Genomic DNA, 16546 nt, shown 5'->3' on the forward strand with positions numbered 1-16546 from the left:
ATGGCTTCAGTTAGACACTGTCATCTGTCATGTCTCCTGCCGGAGAGGTTTCGACCACTTGGTGAGTCCAGATTTGTTTGGCAAGTTTCAGAGTAGAAAATTCCTTCAGTATCAAGTGAGAGTTATAGGTGCTTTTTATGGGTACAGCAGGAACAAAACAATCCATACTCCACGGTTCTATGAAGCACCGATGAATTCCCACTTTTATTAGTATACTAGAATATCGAACTTTCTAGTTTCTACCCGCCAACCATAAATAAAAGCAATCACCAAATGACTTTGAATCATCTAACCAATTGCACTTTGGGACTAGTGTCCACATAAATATTGGAACAATCTAATAATATAATACAGTCTAGATCAACGGTAGATGAGCCAGAAATATTTATGAAACATTATAAGACTTTTCACCATCAGAGATCCCTCAAAAGCAGGGGATGAGAAAATGCATGGAAGAGATGGAGCTCAATTTATGTAATAATACAACAACATAATGAACATTACTCATACAATCTGATTAACAATGTTGCAATAAAATTGGATGAATTATCAAAGACTGACAGTGCCATTGTCAATTCCATTAAGGCCAACCACCAATCTTCTCTTTGCAGCCTTAGTTCTGTAACACCATACTTCAAAAGCCTCACTCAGGTCAGGATACCTTACCTGCTCGGTCTGCATCCAGTCTACTAGAATATCAGCTTGGTCATTTGAAGGCAATGCCAGCACCAGGGAGACAATTGCTGCCTCGATGTTCTGGCACAAGTCTTCATCCATCTTATATGGAAAACCCATCTCCTCGCTGCCCTGCAAATCTAGCAAAGGCTTCATCCTCCTTATATATGGGAGCCATATCTTTAGCAGATGGACCCTGGCCGGTGTTGGAAGAATCACATTCCCAAAGCCAACAGCATCCAACACCTTTCCAACCACCTCTATCAGCTTCACTTTCACACCCCACAGAGTGGAATCGAATTTCTTGTCTTGAATTACTGCCAAGATATTACAAGAGATCTCAACCCAGCTGGAAACAAAATCCTTCATCAGATCCATTTTAGGAAGTATGTTACACATCCAATCAAGGTCTGACAAACCTGGCAAGGCTTTAACTTCTGCTGTCTCAGATGACAAGTCAGCCTCCAGCAAGGAACCCAGCTCCTTCTCAAACGAGGAGAATATCTTGCAAAGGCATGTCCTTATCTCAGATTTTACTTCATCATCAGCTGTGATAAATGGTGTGTCTTCATCTTCCATTAACATGTATTCTACTTGTTCCCTAGCAGAAACTTTTAAGTCATCTGCAAACTGAGGGCATGGTCCACCGTTAGACGTGGCAAAGCGAATTGCGGAGAGGAAAACATTCTTAGTAGCATTTAGATCAACAGGTTGGATCCTGGCTAATATAGGCATGGCTATTGGACCTAGTCTAGAAACTACTTTCAATATCTCCTCCTCTTCCTTATCCTCCCAAGGGACAGCCTCCAAGTACTGGATGCAGCTCTGAGTGATTTCTTCACAGTGTAAAGCAACTGCTACCTGAAGAATACCAAGAGCAGTTTTGACAGAGTCCCACGAGTCCAGAAGCAAATCGTTGGAGAGATAAAGCAACTTCAAAAGCTTAACATACTGATCATATCCAAATTCTGAACATTGAACCTCAACACATTTAGTAGAATTGACTCTTGAGAGGCTATCTGCAAAAAACTTGCTCTTTTTCATAAGAATAGAGGAGTGGGCACAGAACCATTCTGGTCTCCCTTCTCTATTTCTCAAGCGAACTAATATGTCAGAAGTGCTTGGATCACCAAGTTTGTAGGCCGTGGCTACCCCGGCTTTTTCCATGTGATAAAGGGAACATAACAAGATTCATGCTTTATGTCACTAAAGGCAGATTTCCTGGGATTGATATGTAGCTGAAGAAAATGAATCCACGTTATTCCTAAAGTAAGATAAGCTAAAAAGAAAGGTGTGCAATGTTATACACACATTTGCACACACAGAAACATATTGATAGTATATGGCAGCCAGGCAGATGTATATGCATATTTTGCAAGACTATATGCCTAAATTCAGCATATAAACACATGAAAAATTCCTTGGGCCTATACACACAACTTGCGCACATAGAAACAGATTGAAAGTATATAAAAACCAGGCAGACATATATATGTATATTTTGCAGGACTATATACCTAAATTCAGCATATAATCACATGAAAAGTAAAGTTCCTTGAGACTATTGAAATTTGGCATATTGCTCAGGGCCGAGCCACATACTTTCACTAAGAGTTAGGGCAATAGTAAATGTAGAATCACTTTAATAGCATCTAAATACTTCATGATTATATTAGTTGTTTATCTGTTTAAGTAATTGTACTAATTCTTAATATATAAGTTCACTCATTGGTATGTTATTTATTTATTTATTAATTTATTTTGATAATTGAATAATATTTTATATTATCAAAAGATGGAAACTGATACAAACATCCTGAGGAGGTGTGAGGTGCAGCCACACCCTTATACAATTACATATCAACTGGAAATTACAACACAGCCCAATAAAGAATTTCCCTAGAAGCCCCTTTTTGATATTTATTTTCTACTCTTATCAATTTTATTTTGGAAAGTAAACTAAAGGACAATAAAATAGAATGGAAGTACAGGTCTAGGAAGTCCAAGTAATAAATTGTTTGTTAAAAGCTAAAACATCTAAGCATGCTAAGAATTGATCTGACTTAGAAAAGAAAAATAACAGAAAGAAACCCAAACATTTGAATGTATTGCATCAAAATTGCACTATCTACCCAAGGCCAAATACTTCAAAGTTCAAATCAAAATATGCAAGTTTTCATCAAAAAGTAAAGAACTTTATTAGATCAAATAAGCCAACTGATATATGGACGTCAGCATGATCAATACTATAGAAAATCCTCAGAATAAGTCAGACATCTCAGAAGCCAACTGGTCCCTGCCACCCCCTCCAAAACAAACAAAAAAGGAAAACATCCTAGCAATTCCCCCAGATGAAAACTGTGGCTAGTGCATGCTTGATAACATTTTGAGCAAGTAGAGCATTCAACAAAAATGAAATGAGGTTGTCACTGATACTTTCCAGTTTGATTATGAGTTTATGACAATTAATGACCAATAACAATTTCTTAATCAGCAATTATAATAAAAAAGCATCATTAAAGGCCATGGTTCAAGCAAGGTGCCAACCAGCTTGGTAAGGTCTCCTGCTGGTCGTAGTGGAGACTTGGGATCGAATTCTGCCTGCACCTGGGTTGGGAGGGTTAAGGGTTGGGGGATGGGCTACCCCCGTGTGTAGCCCTTCAAAAAATAACAAAAAAGGCCATGGTTCAAAGTATTGATACACCCCGGTAAGCCTGAAGGAGTGTATCAACACTTTGAGCCTTGTGCATCTTTTTTTTAGTTTTTTTTTCAAACTTTCACAGGAGGGTTATTTTTATGTTATTTAATTATTAAAAAATAGTGTTTTTAAAAATACTTAAATACCTTAAAAAGACGTATCAGTACCCCAAAGATACAACATGAGAAAAATTACAAAGATCTTAACATTCTAATGTGGTTTAAATTCAGATGAAAACTGTAGCAAGTACATGCTTGTTAACATTTTGAGGAAGTAGAGAGTCAATAAATTTGAAACAAGGCTGTCACTGGTACTTTCCACTCTGATTAAGACAAATAACAACAATAACAGTTTTGTATAAGCAATTATGATAAAAATGTTAATAGATGACATCACTCAATCAATTATATATCATGGCTAGGGCTGTCAATGGGTTGGGTCTGAACCAATGGACCCAAACTGATTGGGCCAGTTCCGGGTCTTGATATAGGGTCCCGATTACTATCGGTTCAGAACTGGCTCCACCTAGTCCCAACCCGATGTGTGTGTGAATGTTTATTTTATTTATTATAATTGGGTCTGTCGAGTCGGACCCAGTTCCCTGAGAACCGATTGGTTCGGTTCCGGGTCCAAAAATACAGACCCTATCGGGTGCAGGTCCTCAACATTTCAGGTTGGGTTGGTTCCGGTTCCAGCTGGTTCCAACCCGTTGACAGCCTTAATCATGGCATTCAGCACTAGGCAGTAATGAATGTTTACATACAACCTAGAGTGGATCTTAGTGGCAGGTTTTCTTGCTGTTGTCAGACATTATATTCTCCAGTGCAAACTCACATGCCAACCATTTTAAAAAACTATATAATTAAAATGTGAAAATCAGAGTGATTATAGCTGCTTAGATAAGATTGGAAGATTGAAAATTGAAAGTAGCCACTTGTGGGTACTGGGTAGGGGTGATCATTTCTAGCTCAGCCTGCCCTGGCCCATAATATTATTTATATATTACATATATGTACTTTGCATATACATATATACATGTTTTATTTTTTTAGGTAGAAATGTTTTATTTTATAATATATGATAAATTATATAGAAATATTAAATTACACATATATTATATGTCATACAATACAAGGTATTTGATGTATATATTAAATATAATATATTCAAATGATGCAGGCCCAATTGCCCCAAGGCCCAGCCCATGATCACCCGCACTTGCAAGTTGTAAGCTAGGAAGGTGTCTGTTCTTGGTTTTCTGTGGGGCATTTGAAAGGACTTTAATTAATAGGTTGGCATTGTATTGCAAAATTGGTGTTATGTTGGAAGGTGTCAAGGGAGACCATTTACAGGGGAGGGATATGGATGTCTTGTTTTCTCTTGTCACTTGGTTGTGGTTTTCCTGATTTGTGATCAGGAATGATTGTATTGGATGTCTACTATCAAGGGGTGTTTGCTGTTCATTCTTCCTTCAGGGGATTTCTTATCGCCAATATTTTCTACTTACATTGTTTTTTCATGAATTTTACCTTTACTATCAAAAAAATCCATTAAGCATCTTCTAGTATTGCCAGTTGCCTATGTTACCCAGATACAGCAAGGACACAACTGGATACAGATTTAAAAAACACAATGATGAAGCACTAAGGTTTTCAAGGGTTTCCTGCAATTGACATTCTTTCAAATTTCAATTTCTGACACTGACAGACATATCAATGCCTTAATTGCATAGTAGGAATGATTAATTGTTCAGTAGACCATTTTTTCAGCAAGTTTGGATCATACCATTTCCTGTCTCCTCAGTACCTTTAAGGTGGTGTTCAGTAGTGCAGAAATTTTGTGGATCACTTGGTTCTAGAACTTGCCACACCAATTGAATGTTTAAGAGTGTCATGCATTTCAAGACCATCCACAGATAGTTCAAATATGTAAAATATTAGTGTTTTTTACCCAAAATAATACAGCATATATTCATCCACACAATGGTGGCACAGAGTCAACCATGCAGCGCTTGAGGGCACCATGGAACAGATCACCCCCTAAATGGCCAAATATTCTAAAGCAGGTGAATCATTTATACACTTATTCATAAAAAACCAGAAAGAAATCATTTAATCATTTACCTATGCAAAACCCAACGCCTCATAGCAGTGTCCATCTGTATAAAAATTGTATGTATGTAAATGTGTGTCTATATGTATATCATGAAGATTAACCCTTGTGAATGAAGAAAAAACGAACTTACAACTATTAATCCATTTCACACAAATAAGAGTAAATGTGAAAATGTTCATTGCAAATGATGGAGATTCTCCAGTATAAATTAACATGGAATCTTTTTTTCATGCTGAAGTACAAGACTTCATTAATTTAAGAAATTTCTGAAAACTCAGATGGATATAATGGTGCTGGAGATGAATTTGAGTTGTACAGGAACTTATCATGCCAAAAGTCTAGGCAATAATCTTACAAAAAAAGGAAGGGGGGGTGTGATTCACTTAACTGTGGATGGATCCTAAGAGCTTTCATTATATAAGGGAAAACCCAGCCAGTAAACAAGACAGTTATAGGAATTGAGACTAAAGAAACATGAGTGTGCCAATCACGGTGTCAAATCAGAAGACTTTAAGAAATTTGTTGTCAATAAAGCTTCCAATCTTGGTCTAACAAACTAGGATACTGGGTTAAGAAACTCAATCTCCAAAACATGAATTGGACAATAAGAAACATGGGTTTCTGTAGATTATACTTAAGTGCAGAAAAGTCATCTTCATTATTTTGCACCCAAAAAGGAGGAAATTAATAATGGGAAACCCTTACAAGAAAACTAGAAGTTAAGAGATAACATGCTAAGATCTGAGAGAATAATGAAGAAAACAAACATGGTAGGGTAACATAAAGGAATCCCCACCCCCCACCCCCAAGAAAAGAAGCAAAGCATACAAAAGCGTGTTTAAACAAATAGAAAATGAGAAGAAGATCCACATGAAGGGGAATATCATCTTCATCCAACAGAGCTAAGGTAATTAAAAAATTAAACATTGACATGGATGGGCAAGAAAGTTGGCATTACTTCAAGGTATTTCACATTTGAAGAATGTATTAAAAATAGTTCATTTCTCCATGGTAAGGATGACAAAGTTCAAAGAGTGAGACAAAATAGATAAGTGGCCTGAGCCAGGTAGGCTATAGCTACTGACCTGGTCAATGCGTGTGATCATATAGTTTAATAACACAATTTTTTTGTCGGTGCTTCCTTCTATAGTTTTCCATAGTGTTTTAAGCCTCAATTAGTGTAAGGTAAGTAGCATGATCTAATATTAGCAGCATCCATAGTGAAGTTACTTTTCTTTGCACGGAATATACCATACTATTCTTTATACATGAAAAAAAAAAGAAAGCAAGAAGCAGTTATCTTGCTAGAAAAGTAGAACATGTCAATAAAATTATTGCAAGAAAATGATGTTCCCCAATTTTAGAATATCACTAAAAATAAATTTACTTCCTACAGGATGGTTAGTTGGAGATGATTCAGATTGTTTCTACTCCAGCAGAGTTTAATGAAACAAAATTGGGCAAGCTTGAAATCTAGCTTGAGGAGTACCGAGTAATAATTTGAATTTGGATAATTCAACCACTAGGATAGGGCAAGATTCTCACCGCTCTGTAAATGTGGTTCTAGACTTCTAGTCATAACGCAATAAAGTACAGACCCCAAATGAAGGTAATTGCATTTCGGAAGAAAAAAAAATGCATCTACTCTTTAAAACGTGCTACTCTAGGTCAATGCTATCAATTTTGTCTAGTTATAGTTATGAAATAGCAAATATGTGGGAACTCATGCCTGGAAAGCAAAGCGAAACTTGTGCAACCCTGTTTTTTCAGTTATGTGATTGTTATGAAATCCTCCATTTACCAACTAAGTTTAGAAAAGAACTCCAAAATCAGTGAATACATCCGCAAAATTAAATGGATATTCATTTCAGTACCTAAACTGCTAATTTCTCATGATACTGCATCAATTTCAGCATCTACTAATTTGGTGAACAAAGAGGCGTTTCTGTTATTGCAGATCCATTCTTATTTGCTGTGTTACTTTCAGAAGTCTCAAAGCTAAGATCTTTAAGCACGAAAATAACTAAAATAAAAGGAAAGAACTCAGATAGTGAAGATCAAATTAATGAGTCATGGCCGACTATTCGCAAATCCAGAAGGGAAAATAGACTCAAAAACAATAGAGATTGATAGGTCAAACAGAAAAGCTCGTACCTGTAAGCAAGGCGATGAATAACCTCCAAGGGAAGGGATCTTGACAGGAGACCATTAGAATGTGCAGAAAAGAGACCTAGAAATATTCCCCAAACCAGATGCAGAGGAGCAAAAGGAGAGACGATTAGAGAGGAGGGGCCAAAGCTCCCGAAAGAAATCTAACCGTCCATTTTATGTTGGCGGTGTTCTTATCGTTCGATCAGATTTAAAATGTCATCATGATGACGGTGCATTCGAACAGGACCACGTTGATTAATCATCACCAGGGGTGCAATTCGGGCGGGTTGGATCGGGTTGAGGCCACGCCCCTACCCTAACACAGTAACACTCGAACCTCGGATTAGGGCCTGACCCAATCCAAGGTCAAGGCGGGGTTTGAGTAACCGTTTTAGAGGGCTTTCGGACGCGGCTTATGGGGTTTCTAGCTGAGCCCTATTAGAAATTGGGTTTGATAAAAATTCGGTAACTCCCAACCACTGCTCAAATACGCACCCCAAATGCAGAAGTCCAGCCAAACAATTCTCCATTAGCAAATGAGTCTATATATTAGGGTCAAGTTCAGTTTAAATCGAGTTAATATGAGCTTTTTACAAGCCCAATTTGAATAATTTGTGAGAAGCTGAACTCGTGGCCACCCCTAACTGTAGTGATTAAGATGTATTGTGTGAATTTAGAGATGGCAATTTCTACCACGGTGGATATCCGCCCAAATGTTTTTTTTTTTTTTTCTTGAAAGATGAACTTTGGGTTTGGTAAGGGTAATGTATGGTATTAGGCTAAATTTGACCCTCCCCACCTGCATTTTGTTGGAATTTGGAAAGTATATGAAATTTTTGTATTAGGTATTTAGGTGTTAAATTTATTAATATTTTGTATATATCTTAATCAAATAATTTGAAATTTTAATGTTCGTTCATGTTACCTTATTTATTTATTGCTTATATATAATAAGAAATTAGATGCGGATTCAACCCAGCCTACTATACTGTTAATGTAGTGAGGGTAGGATCAAGGAGGCTTTTTGCATTTTTATGTGCAGGGAAAGTTTGAATTCTAAAAATCCAACCTGCTATGGATTTTGGCACAGGTACCAGTTGGGAGGTTTAAGGAGATGAGTTGGTCTAGAATTTACAAAACCCTCTTGTCATCCTTATGTGAACTGCTTTCAAAGAATCTACATGAGATAGCTTAACCAAAAAGCCAAACTTGTAGCTCATGTAATCCTATTTGCCTTTTCGGATGTTTACCAAATAGACTTCATGGCATTTCGGGATTTTCAGCTCATCTAATGCCTGAAGCTGCTATGCGAAAGCCCTCCCAAATGGGTTATTAACCTAGGCCCAACCTTAATTCAATTTGGGTTGGATTATATATTCATTAATTGACACGTGAACCACTATATGTAAGAGGGATATCTTGTTCTCTAGAGTTAACTATAATTCTAAGGGGGCATTCTCTTTTTGGATTTTGAGAGGGGGGAAAATTGGTCAATAGGATTTTGGTTCCCATTGACTAAGAACCCCATGTTCTTTTTTCAAATTTATGTAGAGACCAGGGAAAGCTTATTTTCCTAGGTATCACTTACCTAGGAAAATGATACCCATCTCCTAAGTGTGTAAATAACTTTCTCACATAGGGGAAAGTTGGGAACACTTGAATGAACCAAAAATGCCCATTTTAATAATGGATTTTAATGGCTAAAATGGTCATTACCTTATTTACATGAGAAATTAAAGAACATGGGTAAATGCACTTATCCAAGTAAGTGTTTCCTAGGAAAAGCTTGCCCAGGTAACTGCATTTACCCGAATAAGTAACTATCTGAAAAGTGAAAGGGTTTCCCAAAGTCCAAGTCAGCATAGAGTTGGATTGTATAGATCTGGGCCTGGGCCTAGACTATAACTCTTATCATAGGTGCTAAGTTTAACTCAGCCCAACCCATGATCACCACCCCTAGTGACTAGTGTATTGTTATATATTTAGGCTCAGTTTAGAAAGAATAAAAATGCAAATATGTACAATGTAAATACACACAAAACAATATAAAATACAAGGTTTTGCACTCTACATATTTGTATTTGTATTCCTTTCAAACTGAGCTTTATTAAAGAATAAATTATAAACTACCACTTGTAATCCCATACTTTGGGGGTAGAGACACTTGCCTCCCTTAACTTTCATTTGTGACAAAGACCCATTTTGAACATTTTGACTCTAGCACTTTGCTCATGCCATTATATATATATATATATAACAAAAAAGTAAGAAAATATAGAAAACACTAAAATGCAATAAAAAGGAAATTAATAAAATACAATAAAAGCACATAAAATTGCATCAAGCCCATTAAGGCATAAGGCAGAGGCAAAGTGCTGGGATCTGAAAGTGTGGGTGAGTTTTTCTCACAAATGAAAGTCTGTGGATTATTGTTACTACGAGAGGTAAAGTGTAGGTTTTAGAAGGATCAAATAGGGTAAAATATTTAAGCTACCCTTAAGTTTTAAGAAATAGACTAAAAAATATCCCACACTTTAAAAAATTATTTAAACTATTCATAAGTTTTGTATGACAATTGACATGATCATTAAAGATTGACTGAATTACTGAAATAATAAAATATCGAATTTGTCTTTTATTATTTTTCAAAATTTTAAAATAAAACCTAATGATAAAAATTTTCAAAAATGGTAAGATTGGGTAAAAGAATATGAAGAAGGAGGACCCCACTTATAACCAACTTGATTCAACCATAGCCATCTCGAATCTTCTGTTGTACAGTAGCAATTAATGTGGATTTCACCAAAGTCCTCAAGCATTACTAGGGGTGGCCACGAGCCGAGCTCAAATAGCTACATACATACATATAATAATAATAATAATAATAATAATAATAATAATAATAATAATAATAATAATAATAATAAATGTAATAAAAATATTATATATAATATTTTTATTTTTATATATAATAACAACTAATTATTATAATTCCTAATTTTTAAATATCAAATAAAAAATATTTTGTATATATATATATATATATATATATATATATATATATTTATTTATTTTTATAAAACATTTTTTCTCAAGTTGAGCTCAAACTTATGAACTTCTGACTCAAGTCGAGTTCAAGCTCAAGGTTCTAGCTCGAATCGAACTCGAGCCTTGTACTACCTTGGCAAGACAAGCTCGAGCCTCGTATTAATCGGGCCGACTCGTCTCGAATCCAACCCTAAGCACTACCTTGGTGCAAATAAAGTTCTCTCTTTTACCAAAAAATGCCATCCTGACTCCATTCACATGGTGTCTTGAATTTATTTCTAACCCGGATTTAGAAGGTGTTTGGTTCCATTGCATTTATTTTATTTTATTACTTTGTTTTTTGCAAATTAGAGAAAATGTTTATGCATGGTGTTATTAGGTTCAATTGCCATTTTTTGAGAAAATGATGTCACGTAGGAGCCATGTCAGTCGTTTATACCCAAAAATGATTTAAGAAAATAAAAAAAAATATAAAAAATGATGTTTTTAAGATGGGCTATTTTTTGAGAAAATGGCATAACGCTTTTTTCTTTTTGTGAAAATATCTAACCAAACAACATATTTGATGTGTTCTTTTGATGCTTTTCTCAAAATTTAATGTGACTTTGATATGAGGTTGTTTCCTCAAAAAACCCAATTGAACTAAACACTACATTTAAGGGTGAACACAAGTCAAGCTTTTCATGAACTAATCAAGCTTGATTAATGAAAATCTTGATTCAACTCAATTTAAACCAAACTTTAAGCCAAGCTTGAGCCTAATGAAGTTTTATTCATGAGGCTCACGGGATATATATATACATTTTCTATGAAAGTTGGAGCTTGGCTCATTATTGAACTCGAGCTGAGCCCAGTCAAGTTCGAACATATAAGCTTTTGAGTCAAGTCGAATTCAAACTCATGTCTTTAGTTCAAATCAAGCTCAACCTAAACCCAAACTAAACATTTTTCTGCTAATTCAAATCCACCCTAATCTCAACATACATACCCAAAGGCAATCATGGTGAGATGCCCCCCATGTACGTAGGGGTGTAAACAGATTGAACCAGGCAATATTCGAATTCAAATCTGATTGGAAAATCCGATATCTAATGGATTGATATTGAAAATTAATATTCGAATTCGATTAAATATTTGAATATTCATTTCAATTCAAATTCGACCAATTAATTATTTTAGTTAATTAACAAATATATAAAATTAGTATTTTATGTATAAAATATATAAAGTATATAAATTATTTATATAATTTACTTATTTCATATATAAATTATATAAAATATTTATATATTTTATATATTCTATATAAAAATTAAATAATCGGTCGAATACGGATATTTATCAAATTGAATCAGGTCATATCCGAATTCGAATCCGATTAATTATTCGATATGAATAGGATATTCGAATTCGATTGATTAGATATTCGAATTATCTGAATTTGATTCAATTATGTCGAATCTCGAATTTGAAATCGGATTTTCAAATACTGTTGACACCCTACATATACAGTTGAAATGGTTGTTGCGGCCATGTGCTTGAGACCAAATCTAAACTCATGGTGACATATTCAACCAAAAAAAAAGGTTCATTGCTTAACGTATCATTGAATTATCTAGCCATTCTTAAAGTATCCTTAAGGTTTCAAAACCTACTTGAAGTACTTTATTGGTATCACCATCCTAACTTTTTTTTTCCCTAAAATGCCAATTGTGGGATTTGATTCCATGTCAATGCTGGAACAAACCAGCTAACACACCAATGGAGTTGGTATTTTGTATGTATTTATAATTTACACATTAATATTTGTAATTTTTTCCAAACTGAACCTAATATTGGAAAACAAATACATTTGTAAAGAACATGGATAAAATAGAATAGACTAAATCTATTAATTTGTCAATGAAACTTTCTTGTAATATAAATACATTTATAGGGGATGGGCATAAATACATTTGGAAAACAAATAAAATTAACAATTCTGAGATAGATTGAACTCTAAAAAGCTCAAGAATTAACTAACAAATTCAGTTTTGCTCCTCACACAATGCATCTCACATCAACCTCACATCATGTTGCAGCCATACATGGGAATATCTCCCCATGAATGACAATATGCAAGTATGGAAAACGCTACAAGTGCTGTGAGGTCGGTATGTGACGCCATATGTGAGGAGCAAAGCCGGACTCTAGATTAGATTTGAATTTTGAAGTGATATTCAATAAACAAAGCCTGGTCGATATCGGACTCTAACTGCATATCACGATATTTCTTCTCCTGTCTCTTTATCTGAGGTATTATACTACAGGTCAGATGATACCCAAGGGGGTTTGTCTGTAAATATATGAATATTTGCAGAAGCTTCTTTGGGCTCTGCAACTGCAAATGGGAGAGGGATGCAGTTATAATGCTTATAAAAGAAACGATTCTGCCCATAAGAACTCTGTCCATATTTACCCACAAGTTCAGTATCTCTATGAATTGAAAACATCTCCCATGCATAATGCTAAATAAGAGGATGAGATGTTCCTCATATATGGCTGCAATGTTATGTGGGTAGATGTAGGCAGAGTTGTTGTGGGCAGGAGATCCAGACTCAGAAGAAATAAAAAAAAAAAAGGGATTAATTGAATAATTTCATCTATGATGAATGTAGACTTTGTAGAGTAAATGGATACCTTTATTTTTTTCCTCCCTGGTTCATGAATCATTATTAATTTGTCAATAAAACTTTCTTGTAATATAAAATAGAAAAAAGGACATGGATATAGAAAAGGAGCTGGGGTAGTTAAAGAAACATGATTGACGAAGATTAGTGTACCTAATCCTATATAGTTGGGATAATATATAGATGATGAGGAGGAGGATAATTTGATTTGTCATTTTACTTATAATGGTGTTAACCAAACACTTTTTATGATTTTGAACAAAGTTTTAAAAGGCTAAAGGCGTAGTTGAGGCGTAATGGCCCAAAAGGAGAGATGTAAGTCTCAAAGTTTAAGGAAAAATTAATTCAAGTTAGAAACAACTTAGTTGATTTAATAATAATAATAATAATAATAATAATAATAATAATAATAATAAATATTATTATTATTATTATGAAAAAGAAAAAAAATATCCATTAGTAGAAGAAATAAGAAAAATAACAAACTTGGGACATTACATTTAGAATAACAAGAAAAGTCTCACTTGATTTATCCAAAAGAAACTAAGAACATGATTAATCCTTTTTGCATTGAAATCTCTTGAAACACTAAGAAAAAATTAATAGAATTTGATTTGCCTTATTGGATTTTCTTTTTTACGTTTTTATTTGACCTATAACTATTAAAGTATTTTTTATATGTTTTTAATTATATATATATATAAACTAAGAACATGATTAGTCCTTTTTGCAAAATAGAATTTGATTTGCCTTATTGGTTTTTCTTTTTTACGTTTTTATTTGACCTACAACTATTAAAGTATTTTTTATATGTTTTAAATTATATATATATATATTGCATTAAATCACCAAGTATGCACCTCACCTCAAGGCTTACGCCTTTTAAAACAATGGTTTTGAAGGGCGGGGAGGGGGGTGGTTTGCTAAATACTGCCAAATGCCAAGAGCTTCAACACGAAAGCATTTGTCAAATATTGTCAAACACTAGAAGAAATCCGAACTAGCACTGATGAAGAAAAGTGACAAAAACAAGAGCTTTGACATTGAAGCATAACTGGTTTCATCACAGAAAGAAAAATGAAGAGAAATCAATGGACCACTTGTGAGTACTTTCCAATGACAATTTTCCCCATTCCTATTAAGCATCTAACTTCTTTGACATGATGGGGTTGGGGGTGGAGATTGCCTTGGCAGGGATGGGGCGGTGATAGGAACTAATAGTGATACCAATACCCAGCAGGTATGGGGACAAGGATGGGGAGTGAATTCCTTGTCCTACTCCAACCCCAAGTCCCTGACAGGGAATTCGTCTCCGTTAAGGATCGGAGATGGAGGGTCTTTTTTATCCCCGATGGGGATTACAGTAGGGGACGGGGAATATGACTCCCACATTGAACCACCCCGTTGCCATTCCTAAGCTATTAACTTCCAAACCAAATAAAAACAAATCACCTAAAAAGCACAACAATTTGTACAAACCAATAAAGATATATGAGGTGGACTGAACCATAAAAAGCCCTAAAATAATTTTCGGAAGAGGGTTTACCTCTTCGGCTCTTCCAATGTGGCCTGTCAGCAATTCCGTTGCCAAATTATTGTAGAGTCATCTTTTGAAAATTTTGGCAAAAATCAACAAATTGGCTACCAATAGGCATATTTTGAAAAACTAGCAATCATCGACCAACCACGGAAGAACATGCAACTATGCCCGGAGGTGTAGCCTTGGAGTTAGACATAGGAATGACGGGGTGGGGCGGGGCCAGGTTTTGCATGCCCCATCCCTGACCCCAAACTCAAATGCCCCACCTTGCCCCCACCCCAAACCTTATCGGGTTTAGAAATCTTAATCCATCTCTGTCTTGGTCGTTGATGGAAGGGAGGTATTTGTTAATTTTTTCGAAAATAGAATGGAGGTTTTTGCTAAAGTGAAACTATAGGGGAGGCTTTTGTATTTTAGCCTATAGTATAATATAATATTATATACAACAACAACAAATTAAAAAGAAAAAAAGATCCATTAGTAGAAGAAATAAGAAAAATAACAAACTTGGGACATTACATTTAGAATAACAAGAAAAGTCTCACTTGATTTATCCAAAAGAAACCAATAACTTGATTAGTCCTTTTTGCATTAAATCACCAAGTATATATTTGAATTTGAATATAATCTTAAACCCTATTTTTCTTTACAAACCTTGCTTGTGAATGATACATCTCTGAATCAATGGACAGATATATTTTTCACCCTTCCGACATAATCGACAAATAGGGGGAGGGTTCAGTATTTATGAAAAACCATAGGGGGATGTTTAAGTATTTTTCCTTATATAATATGGCATGGTCTGATCCATCCAATTCAGATGGTTGAACTGCTGAACGACAATCCAAAGGAAAAAAACAGTTTAGTTTTTAAGTTAATTTTTAGAATATTGTTCAAAACTAAACACATCAATGTTTAGAAAAGATTAGCTGAACGAAACAGTAACTTTATAATCAGTTTGGCTTTGCTCAATGCAAGGTTGTGTTCACACCGTTCAAATAGTTTCTTACAATCTTGTATTAGGAATATAAATACGGAAATATTCCCAATGCAAGGTTGTAAAGGCTATTCTAACGGACACTATCGAAGCCGAATTCCTTTATTATGGGTTATGGGGCTATTCTAACGAACACTACCAAAGTTGAATTCTTTTATTATGGGTTATGGGACTGATAATAACACCCCAAGCCAATCATAAAGTATACATATGAAGAAAGGGTTATGATCCATCATATGGATGGCCGAACCATGCTAGATGGATGGGCAAAATTAAAAAAAAATCCTAATCCTTCTAGAAATTGAATTTCCTATGTTTTGAAAAACTATATTTTTTAGGATCAGTCTTGCACTAAACCAGATTAGATTTAAAGCCAACCAAAGAGAGAGATGTATACCTGATATAGATACCCTAAATGCAGATCCCAAGGTGGAAGTTCACACCCAAATTAGTCTTAAAGCCAACCTCCATTGAAGATGGTGCAGTGTATCCCTGAAGCCGGTTTCAACAATACAGTTTTTAGCAAAACTACAATCCAACTGCTTGGATCGAACAAGGGAAGGTGAGCACGAAATTCTTCTAGATTTTTCTTGCAAAAATTAGAAGAAAACTGATCTCTATCAATCCTAAAATAGGTATGGTCGAACTAGGGT

The 16546-nt window shown here is 35.0% G+C and overlaps 1 pseudogene across 2 annotated transcripts; it reads right to left on the bottom strand.

Moving 5' to 3' along the window:
* Positions 1-384: 384 nt before the first annotated feature.
* LOC148867336 (BTB/POZ domain-containing protein At3g05675 pseudogene) lies at positions 385-7929 on the bottom strand (annotated as a pseudogene). 2 transcript variants are annotated; one of them, XR_016109171.1, is made up of 3 exons: positions 7643-7802; positions 5497-5531; positions 385-1913 (listed from the first exon to the last, which is right to left on the bottom strand). The product of XR_016109171.1 is annotated as a BTB/POZ domain-containing protein At3g05675 pseudogene, transcript variant X2 (transcript). The 2 variants fall into 2 exon arrangements; XR_016109170.1 differs by lacking the exon at positions 5497-5531 and having other exon boundaries at positions 7643-7929.
* Positions 7930-16546: the final 8617 nt, after the last annotated feature.

This window comes from Nelumbo lutea, chromosome 3 (genome assembly GCF_056320005.1).
Source record: "Nelumbo lutea isolate HS-2025 chromosome 3, American lotus-T2T, whole genome shotgun sequence".
Classification (NCBI taxonomy): domain Eukaryota; kingdom Viridiplantae; phylum Streptophyta; class Magnoliopsida; order Proteales; family Nelumbonaceae; genus Nelumbo; species Nelumbo lutea.